The following is an 8,386-nucleotide window of genomic DNA, read 5'->3' on the forward strand; positions in this document are numbered from 1 at the left end:
AGGATTAGGTTCATTGGGGAAGAAGACCCCCTTTTATAGGTGGGGAAAAATCCAACCGTTATGCTCACAGCCCGCACAGAGCGGTACTACCGCTCATGGGAGCGGTACTACCCTAGGGCGGTGGAAGCCCTTTGAAAAACAACAGCGAGGAGGAAAAAGGCCGGTAGAACCGTCGGAGCGGTACTACTGCTCGTCCTCACGGTACTACCGCTAGGGGTAGCGGTACTACCGCTAAGGGTAGCGGTACTACTGCTTGCGAGCAGTACTAAAAAAATACATCTGTGGCTACTTCCGCTGAGTTTCGGTCAGTGCAAAAATCCGGCACGGTACTACAGCTCACAGGGAGCGGTACTTAAAAAGTACATCCCCTCCAAGCGGTAGTACCCCTCCCATGAGCGGTAGTACCGCTGCAGCTTTTTTTAAGGACACCAAAACCGACACAACTTCTGCAAACGGAATCTGAATTCAACGAAATCAAGTTTGTTGGAAAGCTAGAGAAAAGGGCTAACACAATCTTGATAGAAATAACAATAAGAAGGAGATTATAAAAGGCCCATAAGAAAATGGTGAGAACCCTTCCTCGAATAAGACCGATAAAACCTCCAACACCGAAAACGCAATAGAAGAAGCATGCGAACTCCGTTTTCGATGAACTCAAGCTTGTCAAGAAGATGACCATAAGCTCCAAATCTCACAAGGAGAAACCAAACAAGAATCAAGAAAGATAATGCAAGGATGCAATGGTTTGAGCTCTCTACGAATGATACGATCAAGCTACGCATCGAGAGCCCCCCTTGATAGTACGACAATCGATCCTATAACCCGGTCTCCCAACTACCACCATGAGACCGGTAAAATAGAAAACCTATCAAGGGCAAACCTTTGCCTTGCACATGGTCCACTTGAGCTAAATGATGACGATCTTGACTCCCTCAAGTTGGACCACCTTTCTTGATTGCGTTGGCATGATGAAGACTAGTTGATTGCTCCCCCATATTCCACTATGGGTGAGCCACTTTTCCGCACATCTTCACAAGTCCATTGTCACCACTATGGACGGCAAGCTTCAAGCACTTGATCTCTTCGTGATGCTCCACTTGAACCTGCACACGGCAATCTTGATGACGATCACCACTTGATGTCATCCTCTCCATGGGTTGTATGATGTCTTCCTCTTGACGCAAGCCCATGGACACATACCTAACCCTACATAGAAATCTCACATAGACCATGGGTTAGTACACAAAGCGTAATGGGCAATGCTTACCATACCATGGGATCACTTGATCCCTCTCGGTATATCTTCTACGCTTTGTGAGTTGATCAACTTGATTCACTCTTGACTTAGTCTTGATCAACCTTGAATCTTTCCAGCTTTCCTTCATTTGGATGATGTCTTGAAGATAAACATGAATGATCACACAATCTTCTTCTTCAAGACATGCTTGCAATAAGCTCAACACTCACATGACCAATCTTTGGATAATTCCTTAATAGCACCTTGGTCAACTCATAAACTCCTTGAAACCAACACATGGACTTCAAGAAATGCCTATGGACAAATCCTTCAAATATAAATCAATGCAACCATTAGTCCATAGAGAATGTCATCAATTACCAAAACCACACATGAGGGCACCGCATGTCCTTTCAATCTCCCCCATTTTGGTAATTGATGACAATCACTTTCAAGAGAGTTTATATAAGGAATTATGTATCACCATGCAATGCACAACCAATAATGCATGCGTACGAGATGCAAATTCTTAGGAACAAAACCAAAGCAAGAAGAAGAAGAAATAACTCTTTAAACTTCTCCACAAAACTCTCTGAAACTTCTCCCCATTGGCATCGATTTCCAAAATGGGCGAAAAGCTTAGAAGGCCAATATAAATTGTGGTCCTCCAGAAATTGTGTATTTCTCAACAAGAGAGTGGAATGCCACACACATGTCCAAAGGTCAATACTTAGAGTAAGACAAACTATATTGAGGCCCAAAGATGGCAAAAGAATGATATGCCACAAAGACATAGAAAAGAGAGAAACAAGCAATCAAGCAATCAGAAGATACCAATTGAAGCAAGGTATCAAAAGATAGCAATTGAACTGACTAGACCAATGATCCTACGTGCCACATGAATAAAGGATATTATGATATGAGCAAAGGAGTGTTCTAAAGAAACTAGAGAAGCTCCCCATGATTTGTGCACACATAAGAATTTTTGTATTGGGATACACCTTACACAAAATAGGATCATAGCTCCCCCAAAATCAACAGAAACTCACAACAAGTGCTAGTGAGCATATAGGAAACAAAGCATAGCACTCGCAACAAACAAATGGTTGAGCAACATGAAAAAGAGGAAACTTAAGAAAAGACTCAACCAAAATGATGTGTGTGAATCATGACAAAGCACTTGAGAAGACTAATATAAGGATGAGCATAAAGCATCAACATAGTGTCGGATAAATGAGATACACGGTGCATGGCATGTCCTCCCCACACACACCCAACAAGCAAATGGGTTCACAAGCTCACTAAAATGTGAATTAACAACAAGGCTTGCGACAACCCATGGTGAAGATAGAAGATGAAAGCCTTATCAAGACGAGGGATACCAATTAAGATGGCAAAGGCCTCGTAAAAATAAGCATGATAAAAAAATTTCACCACACAAGAGTGCAACAAGATGCAAAGATATAAGATCCGCTGAAAGGACCACGATGTCGCCTAGAGGGGGGTGAATAGGCGTTTTAAAATCTTTTGCGGATTTGGCTATATCCTAATGCGGAAATAAACTAGGCGGATACTTTTCAAGCACAAATCCTAAATATACTAGGCTCACTAAGTGCACCAACAACTTAGGATAGACAAGATGAGAACAACGAGGATATGAGTAAGCACAAGTAAGTCACATAAACTTACTCAATGTATATCACGAGATATGGAAGTGAATAATACACACAACCACAAGTAAGCAATACAAGCTTACACAAATTGTATCACAATATATGTAATTGAATGATATAAGCAAACTCAAGTAAGCACTACAAGCTTACACAAGTTATGTCACAAGATATGGAAATGAATGTTACAAGCTAGCAATTCACTCTAAGCATAAGATAGAACAATAGTAGAAAGTATGAATTGCGAATATAAAGTGTAGGCCTAAATAATCTCTTCAAGGTAATGGCCAACACAATATAATGAGGACACCAAGATATAGTGAATGCACGGTCAAGTGACCAAAGTAAACCACAAGTAAGGAGTTAGGGTTAGGGATAACCAAAGTCACGAAGATGAGGATGTGTCCCGATGTTCACTTCCTTGGAGGGAAGCTAGTCACCGTTAGAGAGGTGGATGTTACCACGAAGGCACACCAACGCCACGAAGGCTCACCCTATTCTCCTTGAGATATCACCACAAAGGCGATTCTCAACCACTAGTGGTAGACCTTGAGGCGGCCTCCAAACCTTCACAAACTTTCCGGGGGACAAATCACAAGTTGATTCCTCACCGGAGCACTCCTACCGCCTAGGAGTCTCCAACCTCCAAGAGTAACAAGAACAAAGTGGAAATGCTCAAGACTTGCTCAAATCACGAATTCCTTTGGTCAAGAGAGGGAGAGGGAGTGGATCTATCACTTGATTGGAAAAACTCTCAAGAACTCTCACGAATCTCTCCGGGATCTAAGATTTGGTGTAGGAGAAGTGAGAGGGAGCCACTTGTGTTCTTGGGGCGATTTGAGATGAAGTGGTCAATCCTCTACCGGATGGGTAGAGGGGTATATATAGTGTGCCAAGAAAACTAGCCGTTTTAGTGTAAGTGGCAGCGCCGGGCCGGACATCCGGCGGCTGAGAATCACACACACGTATGTGGAAAACAAATTACAGGGCCCGGACATCTGGCCAAACTTGGGGCCTCGGACATCCGGCCAAGTGCCGGACATCCGGCGTATACAAACAGCATTTCGGTAAGGTTTCTGGACATCTACGGCCGGACATCCGGGCCAGGGGCCGGACATCCGGCGATTTCACACAAATCAGACGCCCTCTAGATAGCAGTGGCCGGACATCCGGGGAAAAGCCCGGACATCCGGCCAACACAAAAACTGCAGCCGCCCCAAAAGTAAAACATGCATAACTTTCACATCCGGACTCCGATTTTGATGATCTTGGGCTCGTTTTGAAGCTATGGAAAAGCTCCAGGTCCTCACATAGAGAACCACCCAAGATAAACCAAAATGTAGGGTGCAAAGTATGGAAAGGTAAGATCATATACTTTGGGGAATCTATTTGGCTATGGATTTACTTTGGTAGATGTATAGGCATATTGTATTTGTATTGGATAGGAGTGAAATATGCCTATGTTTGAATATGATGTGAGGAAGTAGAAATAGAAGATGTTGACTTGAGCAAATCTATCACTAACCCCTTTGATCCCCTCTTAATAGTGTGGGACCCCTATAACTCAAGAAACATAAAAGAGCTATACTACATAGCTATCGAGAATCCATTCTTGAGTGTATATTTTTCTTCGGTGGTCATCTCTCCACAACACTAACGCCAAAGGAACTAATACCTTTGACTCAAGCCTTTCACTTGATCTTGATGTTGATGTTTCTTCTTGGCTCAAGTTGAAGGCAAGACATTGGTGAAGTCTTCAAGTAGCTCCCCCATGCACAATATGGGAGGCTTTGCTTTGTATTCATCTTCACTTGTCCATCATGTGATCATCCACAAGCTTCAAGCATGTAATCCCTCGGGATGGTTATCTTGAACTTGCCCTTATCAACCATGATCACCAACACTTGATGCCATCCTCTCATAGACACTTGAAATCTCTCTCTCGATGCGAGCCCATGAGAATCACCTAACCCTCAAAAACATAGACAACACATAGTATGGGTTAGTACACAGAGTGCAATTGATAATTTCTTATCATACCACAAGATCTTATGTGGTGCATCATTTGCGCTCGTGTGTTGACCATTTAGAGTTCAATCTCCGAGCTTCAACTTGGTCAACCGATATCTCTACTCCATGTTTAATCTTGACGTCATGAAGGGTATATTGAATTCTTCACTTGAATAGCTTGCTCAATCATGACTCAACACATGAGTCCATTATGATCATATCTTTGAGCCACTCCTAGAATTCATCATTCAAATCATCCTTTTAAGATCTTGATCCATTATGGCTCAAACCATAGCTCTAAGCATGGCAACCCTTAAGATACTCCAATGAACTCCATTTTGTATATCTCAATGCAAACATTAGTCCATAAGGATTGTCATTAATTAATTACCAAAACAACACATGGGGACTACATGTACTTTCATCCGCACTCAAGACAAATCCTTTCACGGAGCCACCTAGGAAAGGAAAGAAAGATGGACGTGAAAGAATAAGGATATCCACTAAAGATGTAACTTCTCTCAAGTGTGTAAGATTCTAGGTAGATGCATGATATCAATCCACAAAGAAGGATGCACACAAGAAATGGTTACTCAAGGGAAGAAAAGAATACCCAAACGGAAGTTATAAAATGTAGTGATAAGATCTTTGCTTGAAAAGCATAGCACAAGGCTAAATATTGTCTTATTGTATATCAAAGAATTCCACACACAAACATCAAAGACATCACAACTAGCAACAAGAGATCATTGTTGGGATGCTTTGAGAATGGAAACATGTATCACAAGAAAGAATGAATTACATGCCATGATGCAACCTACACAAGGTTGATGCAAGAAATGCGTGCATGAAGAAGATGATGAAACTTGTTCCCGAGATATCAATGGAAGGATGTAGTAGATACCAATCAAAGGTAGATAATAGTTCATTGATCATCCTAGCTTGACTCCAATAAGCACATGGTGACACCACCTTCCTTGTGAGTGAGCCGAGCATCCAATGCATCTCCAATTGTTCCTAGAACAACAACACAAACAAAATTATACCCAAACTCATTGGGACCATAGAGTTAGAAACACCAATACATAGGACAAACTCCACATAAATATGTGCACATAGATATGAAATAGAATTTCATGCACATCTCATCCAATTTGAGACTTGGTGGAGTTTCCCCTATATAATGGGTCAAAGAAAGAAAGCATGCCAAAGAAAATACATGAAGTAAATATGCATGCTCAAGACTTTCAAGGACTGAAACCACATGAAAAAGAAATACCAAGTGAAAATAGAATACCAAATGGAGAAATCATCACTTGGAAGATATCATTAAAAGATACATCAAGGAATGAGATATCCACTAAACACGCAAAAAGATGTAAAACCCCCAAAAGAGAGGTTGGTTCCAAACAAACCAAGCTATCTACAAAGTTTCATGATGGCACAAAGTACCAAAAAGAAACGGCTTGCCTTCCACCAACACACTTGATAAGGACCACAAGATGAGTGTTCTTATAGAAAATACGATAGCTCCCCCAAGAATAGTGCATTATAGAGAATTTGCATTTGAATACAAAATGCACAAGGTGGGATCACCACTTTCACTATATCTAGAAAACACTAGACAAGATCAAGAAATTAACAAGATCCACAAGTGATATGGAAGACAACGGGAGTTGACACAAACCTTGGTAAGAGATAAGGCAAATAAAAGCAAAAGCCAATGTAAAGATGATCACTAAATTCTACCACACATAAGTGAGTACCAATTGTCAAAAGACAAGAAGTATTTGGAAATAATTCCCGGTGGTAGATAACAAGGATATCCAACATCATCTTCACAACAAACACAATCAAATTGCAAATTGTAGAGCTAACATGTCACCTAGGAACAAGATAATTAATAATATCAACTCTAAGTGATAATATCTCAAATGTACACATTTTCTAGGCTTGTAATATGCACATAGCATATTACTCCCCCGTAATGTGATACCAACGAAAACTTAACTGTTGCGGAACGTAGTAATTTCAAAAAAATTCCTACGCACACGCAAGATCATGGTGATGCATAGCAACGAGAGGGGAGAATGTGTCCATGTACCCTCGTAGACCGAAAGCGGAAGCGTTAGCACAACGCGGTTGATGTAGTCGTACGTCTTCACGATCCGACCGATCAAGTACCGAACGCACGGCACCTCCGAGTTCAGCACACGTTCAACTCGATGACGTCTCTCGAACTCCGATCCAACCGATCTTTGAGGGAGAGTTCTGTCAGCACGACGGCGTGGTGACGATGATGATGTTGTACCGACGTAGGGCTTCACCTAAGCACTGCTACGATATGACCGAGGTGGATTATGGTGGAGGGGGGCACCGCACACGGCTAAGAGATCCAAGGGATCAATTGTTGTGTCTCTAGGGGGTGCCTCCCTCCCCATATATAAAGGAGTGGAGGAGGGGGAGGGGGCTGGCCACCCTTGGCGCGCCCCATGAGGAGTCCTACTCCCACCGGGAGTAGGGGAGTAGGACTCCCCCCTTCCATGTTGGAGTAGGAGAGGAGAGGGAAGGAGAGAGAGGGGGAAAGGAAAGGGGGGAGCCGCCCCCCCTCCTTGTCCAATTCGGACTTGGGGGGAGGGGTGCGCGGTTGCCCCTTGGCCGCCTCTCCTCTTCCACCACTTGGGCCCATGAGGCCCAATAACCTCCAGGGGCGGGGGTTCCGGTAACCCCCGGTACTCCTATATATATCCGATAACCCCCGGAACCATTCCGGTGTCCGAATATAGTCGTCCAATATATCAATCTTCATGTCTCGACCAATTCGAGACTCCTCGTTATGTCCGTGATCACATCCGGGACTCCGAACTACCTTCGGTACATCAAAACACATAAACTCATAATATAACCGTCATCGAACTTTAAGCGTGCGGACCCTACGGGTTCGAGAACTATGTAGACATGACCGAGACACGTCTCCGGTCAATAACCAATAGCGGAACCTGGATGCTCATATTGGCTCCCACATATTCTACGAAGATCTTTATCGGTCAAACCGCATAACAACGTACGTTGTTCCCTTTGTCATCGGTATGTTACTTGCCCGAGATTAATCTCAATACCTAGTTCAATCTCGTTACCGGCAAGTCTCTTTACTCGTTCTGTAATACATCATCCCGCAACTAACTCATTAGTTGTAATGCTTGCAAGGCTTATAATGATGTGCATTACTGAGTGGCCCCAGAGATACCTCTCCGACAATCGAAGTGACAAATCCTAATCTCGAAATACGCCAACCCAACAAGTACCTTCGGAGACACCTGTAGAGCACCTTTATAATCACCCAGTTACGTTGTGATGTTTGGTAGCACACAAAGTGTTCCTCCGGTAAACGGGAGTTGCATAATCTCATAGTCATAGGAACATGTATAAGTCATGAAGAAAGCAATAGCAACATACTAAACGATCAAGT

The sequence above is a fragment of the Triticum aestivum genome, chromosome 6D (assembly GCF_018294505.1).
Source record: "Triticum aestivum cultivar Chinese Spring chromosome 6D, IWGSC CS RefSeq v2.1, whole genome shotgun sequence".
In the NCBI taxonomy this organism is placed as follows: Eukaryota; Viridiplantae; Streptophyta; class Magnoliopsida; order Poales; family Poaceae; genus Triticum; species Triticum aestivum.